Here is an 8,413-nt window from a genome sequence, read left to right as displayed (position 1 = left end):
CAAGAGCCAGAAGGAACATTACAAACCATCTTGTCGGATTTTATTATTTTGCAGAGCAAGAAACGAAGTCTTGCAGAGGGTAAGTTATTTAAGGTTTGAAGCAAAGGGCACTTGATCCTACATGTTCTTATAAGAGAGTTCAGATGGGAAAGAGTCTTGGATTAAAATTCAGAGGTCTTGGGTCCAAGTAGTTTTTCTGATCCTTACTAAATGTGGGATCTTGGGCTAAGTCACTGAATTCTGGGTGTTCCTATTAAAATCCATGTTACTGTGACTTCTGGCCCAATGTTCTTTCTGCAGTGTTCCATTTTCAAATGGAGGTGTGGTAAAAACTGATATCTTTTTTTTAAAGCTTTTTATTTTCAAAACATATGCATAGATAATTTTTCAACATTCACCCTTGCAAAACTTTCTGTTCCAGATTTTTCCCCTTTTCTCTTTCCTAGATGGCAAGTAATTCAATATATGTTAAACAGTGCAATTCTTCTATATATATATTTCCACAATTATTGAGTTGCACAAGAAAAATCAGATCAAAAAGGAAAAAAAATGAGAAAGAAAACAAAATGCAAGTAAACAACAAGAGAATGTTATGTTGTGATCCACACTCAGTCACTACAGTCCTCTCTCTGGATGCAGGTGGCTCTCTCCATTACAAGACCATTGGAATTGGTTTGAATCATCTCATTGTTTAAAAGAGCCACGTCCATCAGAATTGATCATTGCATGATCTTGCTGTTGCCCTGTACAATGATCTCCTGGTTCTGCTCATTTCATTGGTTTCTGGGATTCTTGAGGAGAAGTAAATTGTGGGCAAGACAAGTCAGTGACTGAAAAAAGTCACATAGAGAATAGGTGGCTGTTACCTAGAACAAGTCCTTCCCCCGATTTATCTTTTGATTTGTGGAGTCTCCTTCAGTCCAAATCCTGAGTTATGAGGCTCAATCTGAGATCATCTGAGCCTTTTGGTACAAACATGTGTGTCTCCCGGCTCTGAGTCCATGAGCATGGCCTGAGAAAGGGATGCATGCCAGGGAGGCAGGACATGTAACCAGTCCTCCTGTTCTCATCACAGAGACTGTCTCATTGCAGGTTTGTCTCTGCCGGTGTCCAGCCCCACCTCGTCGGGAGCTGCCCTCCTCACTCCTCCCCAATGACCTATTGTGAATCCTGAAGTTGATCCTTCCATCTCATGGGGTGACTTGGGGTGAGTGTGGAACTGAGTGGAATTGTGGAGTACCGAAATACAAGGGCTTGGGGGGAATCTCAGAACACAGGACACTGGAGCCGTGTTGGCTACCAGCCCAACCAGGCCATGAAATTGAGGTTTGCCCAGGGTCCCAGGGATTCTCAGTGGCAGAGGCAAGTACCATGCTCACAATCTCCTGGCTCTTGGCCTCTTTCGGGCCTCAAAAATGGTCTCATGCAGGACCCCAGATTTTTAGGTAACTCATATGATCGCTGGCAAGTAATTCAATATATGTTAAACAGTGCAGTTATGGAAGAATTTCCATATATATTTCCACAATTATTGAGCTGCACAAGAAAAATCAGATCAAAATGGAAAAAAAATCCTTACTAGTTTCCATCCCTGGGAACCAGGGATCTCTCTGGCTCTCAGAGGAATCAGTCACCAAGGATAACAAAATCAATCAATAATCCTCAGAAGAGTCACCATCCTACGGTTCCCAGGGATGGAAATCTACCCTACTGGGTTTGGGTGGGGAAAATGTTCTGCAAACCTTCAAGTCTATAGGAACTCTGCTTTTCAAAGGATTTCATTCTTGATTTTCTGGGCAATGCTTCCAGGTCTTGAAGGGGCTGGGGAGGGCCCCGGCCCTGGGTAAGACATCAGGATAGGGCTGAAGTGTGGTGGAAAATCAATTCTTTCCTTTCAGCTGGGCTGAAAAAAAATCAATTATCCCCCATTGAGGCAGAAGGACCCTGATAAATAATAATCCCAACCGCTATTGTGAAAGGACTTCAAGATTCCAAAATGTTTTCCTCCTGTGTGGTATGCATGTGCAGGTATTTTTTTCTCCTTATTTTTCAGAGGAAGAACCCATATGTCAGACAGGTAAAAGGACTTGTCCAAGGTTACTCACCTAGTAAGTGTGAGAGCCAGAATTCTAACCCAGGTCTCCCCATTCTAAGCTCATAATTCCTTCCAAAGCATCACTCTGCTTGGGTAAAAGAGACTCATTCAATCTGAAATCAACCACACTTCTGCAAAGTAGGTCTGGCAAATAGTGTTATCTCCATTTTACAGAGGTGGAGACTGAGGCTCAGATCTTGGAACCAGCTTGCTTTAGGAGGAGGTGTGAAGCAGGACTCCATCTTAGATGTCCCATTCTCCGGGCCTGTACTGTGGCTGGGCCATGATAGGTTTCCAGAACCAGGAGTGTAGAGCCTTTGGGGACCACCAGTAACAAGACTGCCCTTGCACACTCTAGGTCCAAGAGGGGAGGGTCCCAACTTTCCCTTAACTGTAGATGGACAGAGGACCTAGCCCTAAGTCCCACAGATTCTAAGAAGCCCTTACCTAGCATTTACGAAGTGTTTGCTTCCTGCTAAGAACTAGGGATAAAGAAAAAGGGAAAAAAACAGGCCGGGTTCTCCTTCTTGGACAGCCCTCTTTTAAGGGATGTGAGGGAGGGAAAGGGGGTGGGACAAGCTCACCTTGCTGCCAGGAACTGTGTCAAGTGGCAAAGACACTGTGACCTTGCTGTCAATCACTCGGGTTGGAGTCTGGGCTCTGCCCTTTTATGGTGATGTGACTTTGGACAGGTGCCCTTTTCTGGGCCTTTAAAGGGCCCTCCTACCCCCAGATTCCAATGCACAGGAGTCAGAGGGCAGCAGGTTCTCTTCTCCCCTTGATTTTAGGGGAACTGCCTCATTGCCAGTGTTCCCAAACATCAGAGAACTCAGAGCTGAAAGGTTCTATTATTATCTAATAATATAATATCTATTAGAACACATATATTATATACATATACACATATATATGTATAAAATTATCCATTTATATAGCACTTTAGAGTTTGTAAACACTTGATGCTTGTTGACTAGATTCGATCTTCACAACACTGTGCTATTATTCTTATTTTACAATGAGGAAACTTAGGCACAGAAAGGTTACCTGACTTGGCCAGGGTCACACATCGAGGCAGTGTTTGAGGTCAGATCTGATCTCAGAAGGCAAGTCCTCCTGACTCCAGGCCCAGCCCCCTTGCAATTGAAGACTCTAGAAAGTCTCTAGAATCACCCCAATTTCCACTGACTACAAATTCAGGCCTTTATCACATGTTTCCTAGACTATTGCAATAGCCTCTTGATTGGTCTTCTGGCCTGTGGGACCTTCCTTCTTCAGGTGCTCATCAATATAACTGCCAAAGTGATTTTTAGTTAAGCACTGATGTTAACAGGTCCCTCTCCTGCTTAAGGAGGTTCCATGGCTCCCTGGTGCCTTTAGTATCTAGTTTTTAAAAAAGCCTTTGTCTAACATTAAAAGGCCTTTAACCTAGCTCTAGCCTATCTTTCCATACAGAGGTGCTGAAGAGACAATAAACCCATAGGGGTTTTGGTATTGGATCCAATGGAGTCAGATCCTGTGGATACTATTTTGTATTAGGACATAAGAAGGCAGTGTGGTACAGTGGAAGGAGCCCTGAAAAGTAGAGTTATGGGACTTTCACCTCATTCTATGTCTTTGGGCACAAATTATGTCATCTCTTTGGGCCTAGGTTCCTCATTTGTAAAATGAGTGGGTTGGAGTAGATTACCCAGAAGTCCTCCTACCTCTAAACCGATGACCTTTGGAATTAGCTCTAGAGTTATGAAAGGGGTGCCAAATATTTACATATATTTGTACATATATGTAGGTATTAGAACAGATATGCTCATGTTTCAATAGAACCCATTATTCTCAATCTAACAATTGCAAGGGATATTTTTGCTATTTTGATAAATTCATGATTTAATGGACCTGGATAATTAAAAAAATCTATTTTCTAGAGCTTCAAACTTATAGTTTATAAGTTTATATACTTAGAATATTTATAAATTTACAGTAACCTTGGGAGGAAAGTAGTACAAAAATGATTGTCCCCATTTTACAGGTAAGTAAACCGAACCTTAGCAAAGATAAATGCAGCTTCCAAAGTCAAATTGTGTTACTGGCAGGGTCGTAACTCTTGGTCTCAGGACTCCAAATGAAGTGCTTTTGCCATGACATGACAACATGTCTCCACTCTTGCACTCATGTACCAGTATAGATAGCAATAGGAGACAAGAGTATAATAGTTTCTAAATAACTCATGTTCTGGGAAGAAAGGATCTTTTGGCAACGAAGACCGTGGGCTATTATCCACAGGGAGTGTCCCAGGATGGTTTATTCTGCCTTGGCAATGTCCCTGTCCCTCTCCAGCTACAATCCTCGAGGAAAATGTCCCACAGGATAGTCCTGCTTCCTCCCTTCCTCCCCTCAGAACTGGCTCCAAATAGGACTAATAATCATCACAAAATACTTTTCTATTTTTTAGTGTTCCCTTTTTAGTTTACAGAATACTTTTCTCATAACCTACTGGGGATCACACCCATTTTACAGAGGAGTGGAGGAACAAATGGGCTCAGAGAAGGAAGTGACCTGTCTGCAGTCACACAGCTCAACAAGCAGAGGCTCCTGCCCTCAGGTGCAGTGCTCTTTCTGGCCATCGCTGAGCTTCTGCGGGTTAGGTCATGAAAGCTATGACTCTTGGATGACACGGACACCTCCTTTTGGGCAGCGGGGCTAGGTCTGCAGCTCCAATCACCTCCGCCCTCCTGCTTGCCCCCTGAACCATTTCCAGCGGGGCATGCCGAGTCCCTGGGCCATCCACTGTTTTTCAGGGTCTCCCTGCAGCATCAGGAGGAGTTTAGTGATTGTTGTGAGGAGGGGGGCTGCTGGATTGGTGAGCCGAAGTCAGACTCTATGCTTGCTAAGGCTCAGCTTCCCTTGTTGCAAATGACCTTACTTACATCTGGAGGTGAATTGGATCTTTCCTGGGAATTTGTTTTTCCCTTGGGAACTCCACTGGAAAGATGCTTCCAACAAGTATTTGAATTCCTCAATGTTTCAACTTCTTTCCCCACGCCTGCCATGGAATGATCCAAAGAATTATGGGAAAGATCTAGGATCTAGCACGGGAAGGGTCCTTAGGAGTTAATTTAATCCAAACAGTACTTTTTTCCAGATAGGGAAATTGAGGCCCTGAGAGATGAAAGGACTTCTCCAAATAAGGAAATGGTAGTTTTAGAATTCCCATGCAGATGCTGACTCCTGCTTCAGTAAGGCTTCCAACTCAGGCAAAACAAAGAAATGGCAGCCTGAGAAAACAAAGTCAATACAGAGAAGGCTCCCCAGTAGTCTAGTCTGCATTTGCTCAGAGATGGATGAGAGGACACTCGGCTGGCTCTGACCTGCCAAGAATCCTGTACTTAAAGCATCTCAGGAGTTCTCTGGTCCAATCTCCCCCCGCCTAGGAGGGCATATCTGCATAACATTCCTGATTAACCGTGTCTCTCAGTCTCTATTTGAACCCCACTCCTGATGGGGAACTTTCTACCTTGCAAGAAAGCCCAGTCCACTAGTAGTTGCTGGGAAGTTTTCTCTTGCACAGAACCAAAAAAACTACTTCATTTGAGCTTCCTGACTATCAGGGCTACTTCTGACAATTTAGCCCATGAGAGGCTTCCAGATATTTAAAGATGGGGGTCCTCTTCAATATTCCCTTCTCCCTGGGTCTTTGGGCCAGCCTGTAGGGAGCAGACTGTCAAGTCCCCAAGCCTCAGAGACCCTCCTCACATAGAGGTATTGGATACCATTTTTTTTTCATAAAAGATTGGACCCAGATCTAGACATGGTGAATTCCAGTTGGAGTCTGCCAGAGGCATGGTCCAGGGGCAGTGCCAAGTGCACCTGATCAAAATCCAGAGAAGGGGGACAGTTTAAGTTTACAGTGTGCTCAGGTAACAGCTCTCCCCTCTTTCCCCTGGTGATTCATGAAATATTTATACAGAAAACACAGGTAATGGTAGAACAGAGGCGGCTGAATCTGAGCTGGCAGCTGGCACTCTTTTGAAATCTGTTTTGTAACCTTTTCTTTAAGGGTTATTGATACCAGGAAAATGAGCACACACTATATAATGAATTGTCTCTTTGTATATGTGTGTGTGTGTGTGTACACATTATATATATATGGGGAGAACAATTACAAAATGCATTGTTTGTGGTCTTGTTTATGTGTCTAGTCTTAAGGTTAGCCATTTGTTTAAGTGAGATAATAGCCACTATTTTTAGAATGTTTTTAAAGTTTGTAATGTGCTTTACATCTATTATTTCGTTTTATTTGGTCCTCATGACCCTGTTATATAGGTGCTATTATTAGTCTCATTTTACAGATGAACTGAAGCTGAGAAGTTTAAGTGACTTACCCAGGGTCACATAGCTGAGTAAGTGCCTGAAAATAGCATTTGAATTCAGGTCTTCCTGACTCCAACTGTGCCACGCAGCTGACAAGGTCTACCATTATCAAAAGCATCAGGAACTTTGAATAAATCATGCCATGTTTGAAATTCTCACAATCTGTGTTTCAGAGAAAGAATCTGGGTTGTTACCACTTTCAAGTATGATTCCTATATTGAAGACATGGGATTTTTAAATTAAAGCTTTTTTATTTTTAAAAACATATGCATGGATAATTCTTCCATATTAACCCTTTTGAAACCTTGTGTTCCGATATTCCTCCCCTTCTCCCATCCCCTCCCGTAGATGGCAAGTAGTTCAATATATGTGAAACATGGTAGAAATATGTTAAATCCAATATACACATACATAGTCATACAATTATCTTGCTGCACAAGAAAAATCAAATCAAACCAGGAAAAAAATGAGAAAGAAAATAAAATGCAAGCAAATAATAAAAAGAGTGAAAATGAAGACATGGAATTTTATCCAAGCTAACAAGGGACTGCTTTTTTCTTGAAAGAAATAGAAGATGAATTCTGAATTTGCCGATTGTTTTTCATACACATTGCACATTGTAGTTATTAAATTCATGCATACAAATATGTACCTATATGCACCTTGTAAAATAAGTAGCAGGATCCTGAGCAGCTTGAAGGAACGCAGGTGTTAGCAGTATGGAGAGTGGCCCCTGCCTGTCTGGCCGAGGTGAAGAGAGCTTTGGCTTTTGCTCCCCAGAAGTTTCTGAGCTGGAGTAACAGTTGAGTCTGTGGGCAGGTGACCACACCAGTCTTGCTGAAATCAGGGTAATCAAAGAGACTGATGGTTTGGATTGAACTGGATTATAGACCCAGGGAGAGTACGGAATTCTAGGCTTCTTTTATATCATTGTGTGTGTGTGTGTGTGTGTGTGTGTGTGTGTGTGTGTGTGTGTGTGTGTGACACACGGGGCAGGCTGTCGATGGCCGTTTCAGGGCATGGCCCATTCTGGGCCTGCAGCAGTCTTGGAAAAGCAGACAGTGTTGACTCTGGTCAGAGCCCAGCCAGTGCTGTTCTTGTTTGTGAAACCAGAGCCCCAAAGGCTCCGTAGTGGGCACCAGGCAGTTGCTCCTGCACTGCTGGGACACTTTTCTCAAGATAATAACATCTGCTTACCCAGCTTCCTGACAATCTCAGTTACTCAGGGCACAGCCACAGGTCTGACTGGAACAGCCAGGGTTGGGGGTGAAGAGGACAGAAAGAGGGGGAGAAAGTTACTCCCTAGAAGAGACAGGGTCATTCCCCAGGCCTTCCTTACCTGTGAAGCACAACTGCTTCTGGTTTCTGAGCTTACCCTTAGGAGCAGCAGGCTGAGGCTTTCCCAGGACTTGCTGGCTTGAAAAGAAATGACTTGACACAGAGAGCAATGAAAAGTGGAAGAGGGCCTGGATTCCCGCTGCTGTCTCTGTGACCTGAATAAGTTTCTCTATGGATGTCAGCTGCTTCATTTATAAACTTGAGGGAGTTGGGACTAGGGTCCTCTATGGTCTTCCCCCTTCTGGGACTAGTATCTTTCCCATAGACAGAAGAATGATCAAAGCCATCTAACACAGGGGTAAAAAGGCTCTGAGAGCAGTACCATCTTAGTCCAGGCTAGTTCTATTATGGGGAAAGATTTAATGCTGGCAAAGATCCCCCCCCTCCCCTCCAGATCATTCAGCAGGGATTCACTTTTCTGTGTCAGGGGTTCCTCTGGCCATCTGCTAAAATCTTTAAACTGATGATTCCTTTTTTCCTAACTGAAAGAAATGCTAAATTTCAATTAAGACGTTAGCAAAAATAAAGATTCTTTTTTCGATCCAAGTTCATGGAGCCCCTGAAATCTATCCGTGCCCCTGTACTCCTCAAGAAACAAGTGTTCACTCCAAACGG

This window comes from Antechinus flavipes, chromosome 6 (genome assembly GCF_016432865.1).
Source record: "Antechinus flavipes isolate AdamAnt ecotype Samford, QLD, Australia chromosome 6, AdamAnt_v2, whole genome shotgun sequence".
NCBI classification, from domain to species: Eukaryota; Metazoa; Chordata; class Mammalia; order Dasyuromorphia; family Dasyuridae; genus Antechinus; species Antechinus flavipes.
This window is presented reverse-complemented; position numbering follows the sequence as displayed.